The sequence below is a fragment of the Apium graveolens genome, chromosome 3, assembly GCF_009905375.1.
Source record: "Apium graveolens cultivar Ventura chromosome 3, ASM990537v1, whole genome shotgun sequence".
NCBI lineage: Eukaryota > Viridiplantae > Streptophyta > Magnoliopsida > Apiales > Apiaceae > Apium > Apium graveolens.
Window position 1 is genome coordinate 161,919,743 of NC_133649.1, and position 8,736 is coordinate 161,928,478.

Sequence of the window (8,736 nt, forward strand, 5' to 3'; positions counted from 1 at the left end):
TCTATCTTTCTCTCTATTCTTCTTTCTCGCGATCAGTAAAAAGTGATTATATTGATGAATTGGTCAAAGGATGTGAATGGAACAATGGTGCCCAGTAAAGCTCCTGTAAAAGTTTTATTATACCAGGAATACAAGATTTGTTTAAGATTATGGAAAATTGAGGTTATTTGGAAATGGAAAGTTGGTTAGAAAACCCTGAGTGCTGTCTTCTGCTGATTCCGAGGACGGAATCCTTATAAGGTGGGTAGATTGTAATATCCCATATTTTCAAATATTATTATTATTATTATTTGGAATTATTTATATGATTGTATGTGAATTTTTGGTGAATTATCTGATAATTGGAATTGATGTTTGGATGTTTATATGTGGCATTATTTGAATATTTGAATTATTATATGTCCAGAATAAAATATAGATAATTGTGATATTTTTCTGGTAATTTTTGGACTGTTAGATGATTTTATAATGATTTATGAATTATTAATTATTTTCTGAATAATTACCAAAATTATTTTATAAAGCCGGGAATCGTCCGACTTCAACCGTTTTTACGTTTTTACAACCCGAAACTCTTCCGAAAACTCCTTTCTAACCTAATCTGGTAATTCCGGACATTTTCCGTGTTTTGACTTTTTCAATTCGGATTACGGTTTGACCCGTGCGCGGCCCGGCGCAAGATTTTCGATACGATAGTTATTTCGGTAATCAATAAAACTCGTATTCTCGAAAGACGGGATATTTTTATATTATTCTCGTATATAGTGTTTTATAAAAAGCTCGGTTTTGATAATTATCCAATTTTGGTATTGAATCGGATCGTTATTGCAGTTACTTAGCGGCTAAGCAACTAATTTAATGATCCAAAACGATCCAAAACGATCCAGAACGATCCAATATTCCATAAATATAAATAGTCTATTTCTTATTTCGTTTATTCCGTTTATTCATTTGCAACCAGTTAAAACACCGTAAATACAGAGAAAAACCCGAGAAAAACCGATACGTTCCCGAGAATCAAACACACGAACGAAGGCGTTATCGAACTCCGATTCGGGCGTGCAGCATATCAAAACGAAGCTCTCGAAATCTTCTTTCTGAATCAATCATCAGTTTCTGCCCAGAAATCACAGTAATTTTCTTATTTAATTATTTATATTCGAATTATTTGATAATTAAATGATGAAATTTTGTTCTTGATGTTGTTGATGTGATTTGATGCTTCCATGTTGTAGAGTATGTTTTTCTGGTCAATTTGATATATTATATGTCAAAAATAGGGTTCGGTATCATATAGAAATTAAGGTTTGATTTTCTGAAAATTTCTTGAATATGTGTTCTTGGTGTTCTTGGAGAATTCTGAAAATCAAAGTCGATTTTGAAGGTGTTATTGAACACCAAATCCCAAGTATGAATAACCGTTGTGAAGCCCTTGATGAGAGCTATCAGTTCGTACCTATTTCATCAACAAAGATTGATTATTTAATAAATTCGATTTTTCAATTTAATTAGTTAAATTCGGTTTTTGATCTTAAGTAATTGTTTGTTTGATTTGAAGTTAAATAATCATTCCTGGGAGCCTGAGGATTGATTTCGTATCTTAATCTGTTAATTTGGTTGAGTATTCAGTAAAATCAGATTTCGGCCGGTTTTTCGCCGGATTTCGACTGAACCTCGTCGGGGAAGACGATTTAATCGTCGTTTGTTGTATTTGTTACTTGGGTTGAGTTGCTGGAACAATTTGAAGACAGAATCGGGACTTTTTGCAGTGTTTTAACCCCAGAACGGGGCTGTAGGTCGTCGCCGGAAAATAAGTCCGGTGGCCGGACATGGTCGCCGGAATTGAAGCTTTCCGATGACGTAACCCGACCCTGTTCTTCGTCGACCCGTTTTACTGATTTTCCCGACCCGATTTTGATCTATTCATTCCCAAAAACCAAACCTTAATTCTGTTTCTGTAATTTTCTGTTTTATTAATAATTCAAAAATCCTATTTTTTAATTTCTAAAAATTCATTTCTATTTTAAAAATCATTATTTTAATTCTGAAAATTTATTTTTAATTCAAAAATAAATCCAAATTATTTAGTTAATTAATTTTAGTTGATAATTAATTATTTAATTAGTCAATTAATTTAAATATTAATTGATTAATTAATTTAATCAGTTATTAATTAATTTTAATTGATTATTTAATTAGATTTAATTATTTAAAATTGATTTAAAAATTCTGAAAAATAGTTTCGAGCTTTAAGATATTATTTTAAATTATTTTCCAGGCTCGATAAATCTTATAAAATTATTTTAGGGTGTTTGAGCCCTATTATTTAATTATTAAATGATTCGGAGATCGTTTTTATTCCGAAAAATGTTCAAAAATTCATATTAAATCAACCGTTCGTCTGTTTAATATGAAACGAACGCGTACAGACTCAGAAAAATATTCCGCTTTCATTAAAAATACTTTCGAGACCCAAATCATTTTGTTTCAAAAGGTCGTTTGTTTTACAAGTTATTCCGAGTCGATTATTTATCGATAAATCATATTTTTGACCTGATTTCAGTTTTAAACGTATCGAGTCGACCCTTTTGATGAACTGAGTCATATGTGATATGAATTAAGTGATACATGAGTTATGTGCTTATGTGCTATGTGAATTATGTGTGTGTGTGGATTAAGAGTCCTATGTTTGTCTGTTATATTTATGTAAGGGTCATAAGAATCTTGTGTTGGACTGTTTTTTTTATGTGCGGGCTATCGTATGGGTAGACGATAGGCTTTTGACGCGTAGTTCGTCTAGTGATTATCGATTAGACGATTAAAGTTTTATATTTTAATTATAGATGCGGATCTCTTGAGTTGATCGGGACAAGACGTTGGATAAAGAATGAGATGGAATGGTATTGGGTAACTGACTTCTAGTAATCGCAGGAGCAGCATATCAGTAAAGTGTTGGAAGGGAAGACGATGATGTTTTGAGACAGAATGTCAGAATTGATGCGTTATTGCGAGTATGCTAACTGCTAAAACCCAAAGGCAAGTACATTAACCTCACTTATCATTCAAGTGACGTTTATTTCGATTCATATTATGCAAGTACCCCTGACTTCACTTATCATTCAAGTGACGTTTATTTTGAATTATATTATGCAAGTATTGTTTTCCCTATTCTCTGTTCGGAATAGATAAATGTTTTACATATCGCTGAATTAAATAATTATGTTTATGCAAATACTCATCTGTTATTCTATATTCAGAATAGTCAAGTGATTTTACTTATCCAATTTCTGGATTTACAAATGTTTTGGATTTTGAGAAAAGTGATTTGGTTGCGAATATTCCTACCCAAGAATTGGGGGAATAAAATTATTTCGGGTGTCGGTTATTATGACCCCATTTCAATAAAAGGTTTTAAGATTGGATCATAATTGCGTAAGTGACCGGGACGGACGGTCCAGCGGAGGGCTATTTCTAAGTGCCATATGAAATATTATGACACCATTTTGCCACAGGCTAGTTATGCCTTTTATTTGAGTACTAGTGATTTTGGGGTCACGTTTCTACGAATCATGACCTTGTGCTATCACACGGGCTGATCAGCATGTGATAGTACGTCCGTCGGAGAATGATCATAATCTAAATTATCATATCATTTTTGATATTCATAGAATAAATGATTTATCAACTGTTTCTGTTTTGGAATAATGGTAAAGTGCGGTTTTGATTCAGATTGTGATTTATGCTGATACTTACGTTGTTGTTAAATATCAAAGGTGGTATTAGTATAGATGAATGATGTTGACTTCAGTATGGAATGTTGTGAGCATCAAAGTTCGTATTGATATCTAATTTGATATGACAACAAAATAAGTATTAATATCAAGAGTTGAGTTTTGAGTAAAGTTTATGATTCATTCCATGATCATTGTTTCATGTTATTGTGGTTTACGATATTTCCGTAAACACTATTTTACGAGTTTTATTCTCGTCAAGATTCGAAGTATTGCTGAAGCATTTCGCTCAAAAATATCAAAATGGTTTTGAAAAGAATTAAGGAATTAAATCTGGGATTCCTCAACTAAAGTTTTATGATTCAGCAATTATGATTTTAAATGTGTTGCTCTGATGCAGATGTCGGTTTTATATCAAACGACCCTATATTTACTATAATGATCTTGCTGAGCATTTCTTCCGCTCATACTTGCCTGTTTTTAAATTTAACCTCCAGTGAGGATTAGCTTGCGCTGTTTAGCTGCGTGATTCGAGGAAGCAAAGAAGAAGCTTTTGGAAGGTGGCTGGTCCAGGGTTTGCGGGCTAGTGTAAGTTTTATTGTGTAAAGTTGTTTATATTATATTATATTATAGTTTTGTATTTTATTTGGGTCTAGTATACTTCATTTCGAAGTTATACTAGTGGGTTTAGTTTTGAGTTGGAATTTATTTAAAAGAGTTTTAAAAGAAAGTGAAAAAAATTTATTGTGGAATTTGGATATCTTGTTTCTAGAACTGTAACCTTAAAAGATCTTGGATTAGTTTGGGGTCATTTATAATAAATATCTTCCGCTGGCATTTATTATTTGATTTAACAGGTTATTTTGGATTGAGGTTTCATCGTGACGACCAAATCCCCTGACCCCGGATTTGGGGGCGTTACATATACCGTCAAGCTCCTAGGCAAATTAGGTACCACATCTAAGTCCAAAAGGAAGTTCCTGAACCATACAGCCTCCTTGGCATCCTCAGAGGCCGCCACGTACTCGGCCTCCATGGTGGAGTCTGCAATGCATTTCTACTTTACACTCCTCCATATAACGGCTCCACCTCCCAAAGTAAAAACATATCCCGAGGTTGATTTCCTCTTATCCCTATCTGATTGGAAATCTGAATCAGTATATCCCAACGGAAATAGATCTGAGGCCTTGTAAATTAACATATACTCCTTAGTCCTTCTCAGGTACTTGAGTATAGTTTTTACTGCACTCCAATGTTCCTGACCTGGGTTCGACTGATATCTACTAACCATGCCTACAGCAAAGCAGATGTCAGGCCTCGTACATAACATGGCATACATTAAGTTCCACATGCTGAAGCATAAGGAACTGCTTTCATGCTCTCTATATCCTTAGGTATCGAAGGACACTGCTTCTTAGATAGAGCAACTCCATGCTTAAAAGGTAGAAAACCTTTCTTGGATTTCTGCATGTTAAAACGAGCTAATACTTCATCAATGTAGGGCTCTTGAGATAAAGCCAACATCCTTTTCTTGCGATCCCTTATAACTTTGATTCCAAGGATGTATGCCGCTTCACCTAAGTCCTTCATGTCAAATTGTTTGAACAACCATGCCTTTACTGATGACAACATCTCAACATTGTTTCCAATGAGTAAAATATCATCTACATATAGTACTAGAAAAACCATTGCATTACCTTCACTTCTCTTATACACGCACGATTGGCTTGGACTTTGATCAAATCCATATGACTGGACTGCCTGACCAAAATGAATATTCCAGTCTCTAGAAGCTTATTTAAGTCCATAAATAGACCTCTTAAGCTTACATACCAGATGCTCTTGGCCTTCCTTAATGAATCCTTTTGGTTGTTGCATATAGATGGTTTCTTCAAGACTTACATTAAGAAAAGCTGTCTTGACATCCATTTGCCAAATCTCATAATCGAGATGAGCTGCTATAGATAAAAGAATATGGATTGACTTAAGCATGACTACCGGTGAAAAGGTTTCCTCATAATCGATACCTTCTTTCTGAGTATACCCTTTCGCAACAAGTCTTGCTTTCCAGGCTTTCAACTTTTTATCTAATCCCCTCTTTTTCTTGTAGATCCACTTACATCCAATAGGTTTTATACCTTTGGGTGGTTCCACGAGCTCGCAGACCTGATTAGAATACATTGATTCTATCTCAGATTCCATCGCCTTTTGCCAAAGATCTGCATCTTTGTCTTGTGCTGCCTCTTCGTATGTACGGGGATCATCATCATCTTCACCAGAGACCAAGTCTGAAGACTCACCCAAAAATATGAATCTATCAGGCTGTTGAACAACCCTCCCACTACGACGAGGCACTGGTGCGGTATTAGTGACAGGTTGTACATTATGTTGTGGTTGTTCTACTTGTACTACAGCTTCATGGGTATTATTTTTCCCTCCCACTAGTTCCTCTAAAACGACACTACTCATGGGTTTGTGATTCATTATATATTCCTCCTCTAAGAATCTTGCATTGGTGCTAACAATGACATCCCGATTCTTCGGACTATAAAATAAATATCCTTTCGTTCCCATGGGGTAGCCTACAAACAACCTTACTTCTGTACGAGATTCTAACTTAGTCGCATTCTTGTTCAGCACATGTGCTGGACAACCCCATATTCGAATATATCTTAGACTCGGTTTATCCCCGGTCCACAATTCTAAGGGGGTTTTAGGAACCGACTTAGAAGGTATTAAGTTCAGAAGATAAGCTGTTGTCTCTAAGGCATGTCCCCAAAACGACTTGGGTAAATCTGAATAACTCATCATCGATCTAACACTCTCTAAAAGAGTCTGGTTCCTTCTCTCTGCTACACCGTTCTGCCGGGGTGTGCCTGGTGCAGTTAACTGGGATTCTATCCCATTTTTTGATAAATATTCCATAAATTCTCCAAGCAAGTATTCGCCACCACGATCTGATCGTAGTGACTTGATACTTTTATTAAGTCGCTTCTCCGTTTTAGCTTTGTACTCTTTGAACTTATCAAAGCACTCAGACTTACGATGCAACAAATAAATGTACCCATATCTAGAATAATCATCAATGAAAGTGACGAAATATTCATAACCACCTCTTGCTTGGATATTTATGGGTCCACATAAATCAGAGTGAACCAATTCTAACAGTTGTTTGGCTCTATTCCCTTTTGCCTTGAAAGGCCTATTAGTCATTTTACCTTCCAAGTAGGATTCACAAACTGGAAATGGCTCCATTGCCAATGAGCTTAAAGGCCCGTCTACTACCAGTCTTTGAATCCTCCTCAAGTTAATATGACCTAATCTCAAGTGCCAAAGATATGTTTGGTTTAAACTAGAAGGTTCCTTTCTTTTAGTAGAGTTAGAAGATGTGTTGTTCAATTCCCTAAATTGCAGTTGCAGTGCAGGTTGACTAGGATTAATTATATACAAATTGTCTTACAATGTACCAGAACATATAATTCGTTTATTCATCATAATAGAAACATTACGATCCAAACAAATATTATAACCATCCATAGCAAGTTTAGAAACCGAAATTAAATTCCTTCTAAAAGAAGGTACATAAAGACAATTGTTCAAAACCAAAATCCTATCAGAACCAAAAGATAAATGAATAACTCCTACTGCAACTACTGCTACTTTCGTAGCATCTCCCATGAACACGTATATCTCACCATCTCTAAGCACTCTGGATAGTTGGAACCCCTGCATAGAATTACAAACATGATCAGTGGCTCCTGTATCTACACACCAAGTGCTCGTAGATATAGCCGCTATAAATGTTTCTGTAACTAGAGAAAGAGACATACCAGTATTGTTTGTCTTCTTAGGAAGAGGACAATCCTGTTTCCAGTGACCTGACTGTTTGCATCTGAAACACTTTCCCTTAGGCTTTTTCACACCACCCTGAACTCCCACTGTCTTCACAGCTTTTTGTATCTGAGCCTTTTTCTTCTTCTTAATACCTTTCGGTTTAGAGGAAGAACCTTTCTCAGCCACATTCACTTGAACACTCTGCCGAAATAATCCTTCAGCTGCCTGAAGTTCTGTCAGCAGTTCCGCGAGACTATACTGCCTCTTGTTCATGTTGTAATTCAAGCGGAACTGCTCAAAACTCTTGGACAAGCTCATAAGGATAATGTCAATCTGGGTTTCCCCGTCAAGTTCAGCACCAAGGATCTCTATCTCATTCAGATGCGACATCATCTTGAGAATATGATCCCTTACAGGTGTGCCTTCAGCCATCTGAGTGTTCATTAAAGCCTTCATGGCTACTTGCCTAGCAGCCCTATTCTGATCTCCAAAAAGTTCCTTGAGATTAAAGAGCATATCCGAAGCAGTGGCCATAGACTGATGCTGATGCTGCAAAACACCCGACATTGCTGCCAGAATGTAACATCGCGACATCTCATTAGCCTTAATCCACCATTTATAATACTCTTTCTCATCTTCAGGAGCATCAGCAGCAGGCTGTTCAGGCTTGGGTTCATAAGTGCAAAACTTGTACTCCTCAGCAGTCAACACAATGTCCAAATTTCGTTTCCATTCAATATAGTTAGGTCCGGTAAGTTTATTATCCTTAAGTATGGTGAATAGTGGATTAAAGCCCATTTTATCCTGAGAATCATGCATAAAAACATCACATAAATAAGGGTGCATTAATTATTAAGATCTAAATTATTAAAATTTAATGCACTAACATCTAAACACCATAAGCTTCTGGTACGCCACGATGTGTGACATGTATACCACCTAATTTTGTTTAAATGTTACTTCGGTCCTATTACTAAACAATATGCCACGTTGGGGTGGACTATATTATTTTTCATAGCTAAGTGTATACCATCATCAAATCTTAAATTATTCGAAATCTATGGAACTTGGTACGTCATGATGGGTGGCGTGTATACCTTCCAATATTCGTAATTTTGCCTTGAATAGAATACTTCAATTCAATATTCATCAATGGTTTGATTTCCAGGTA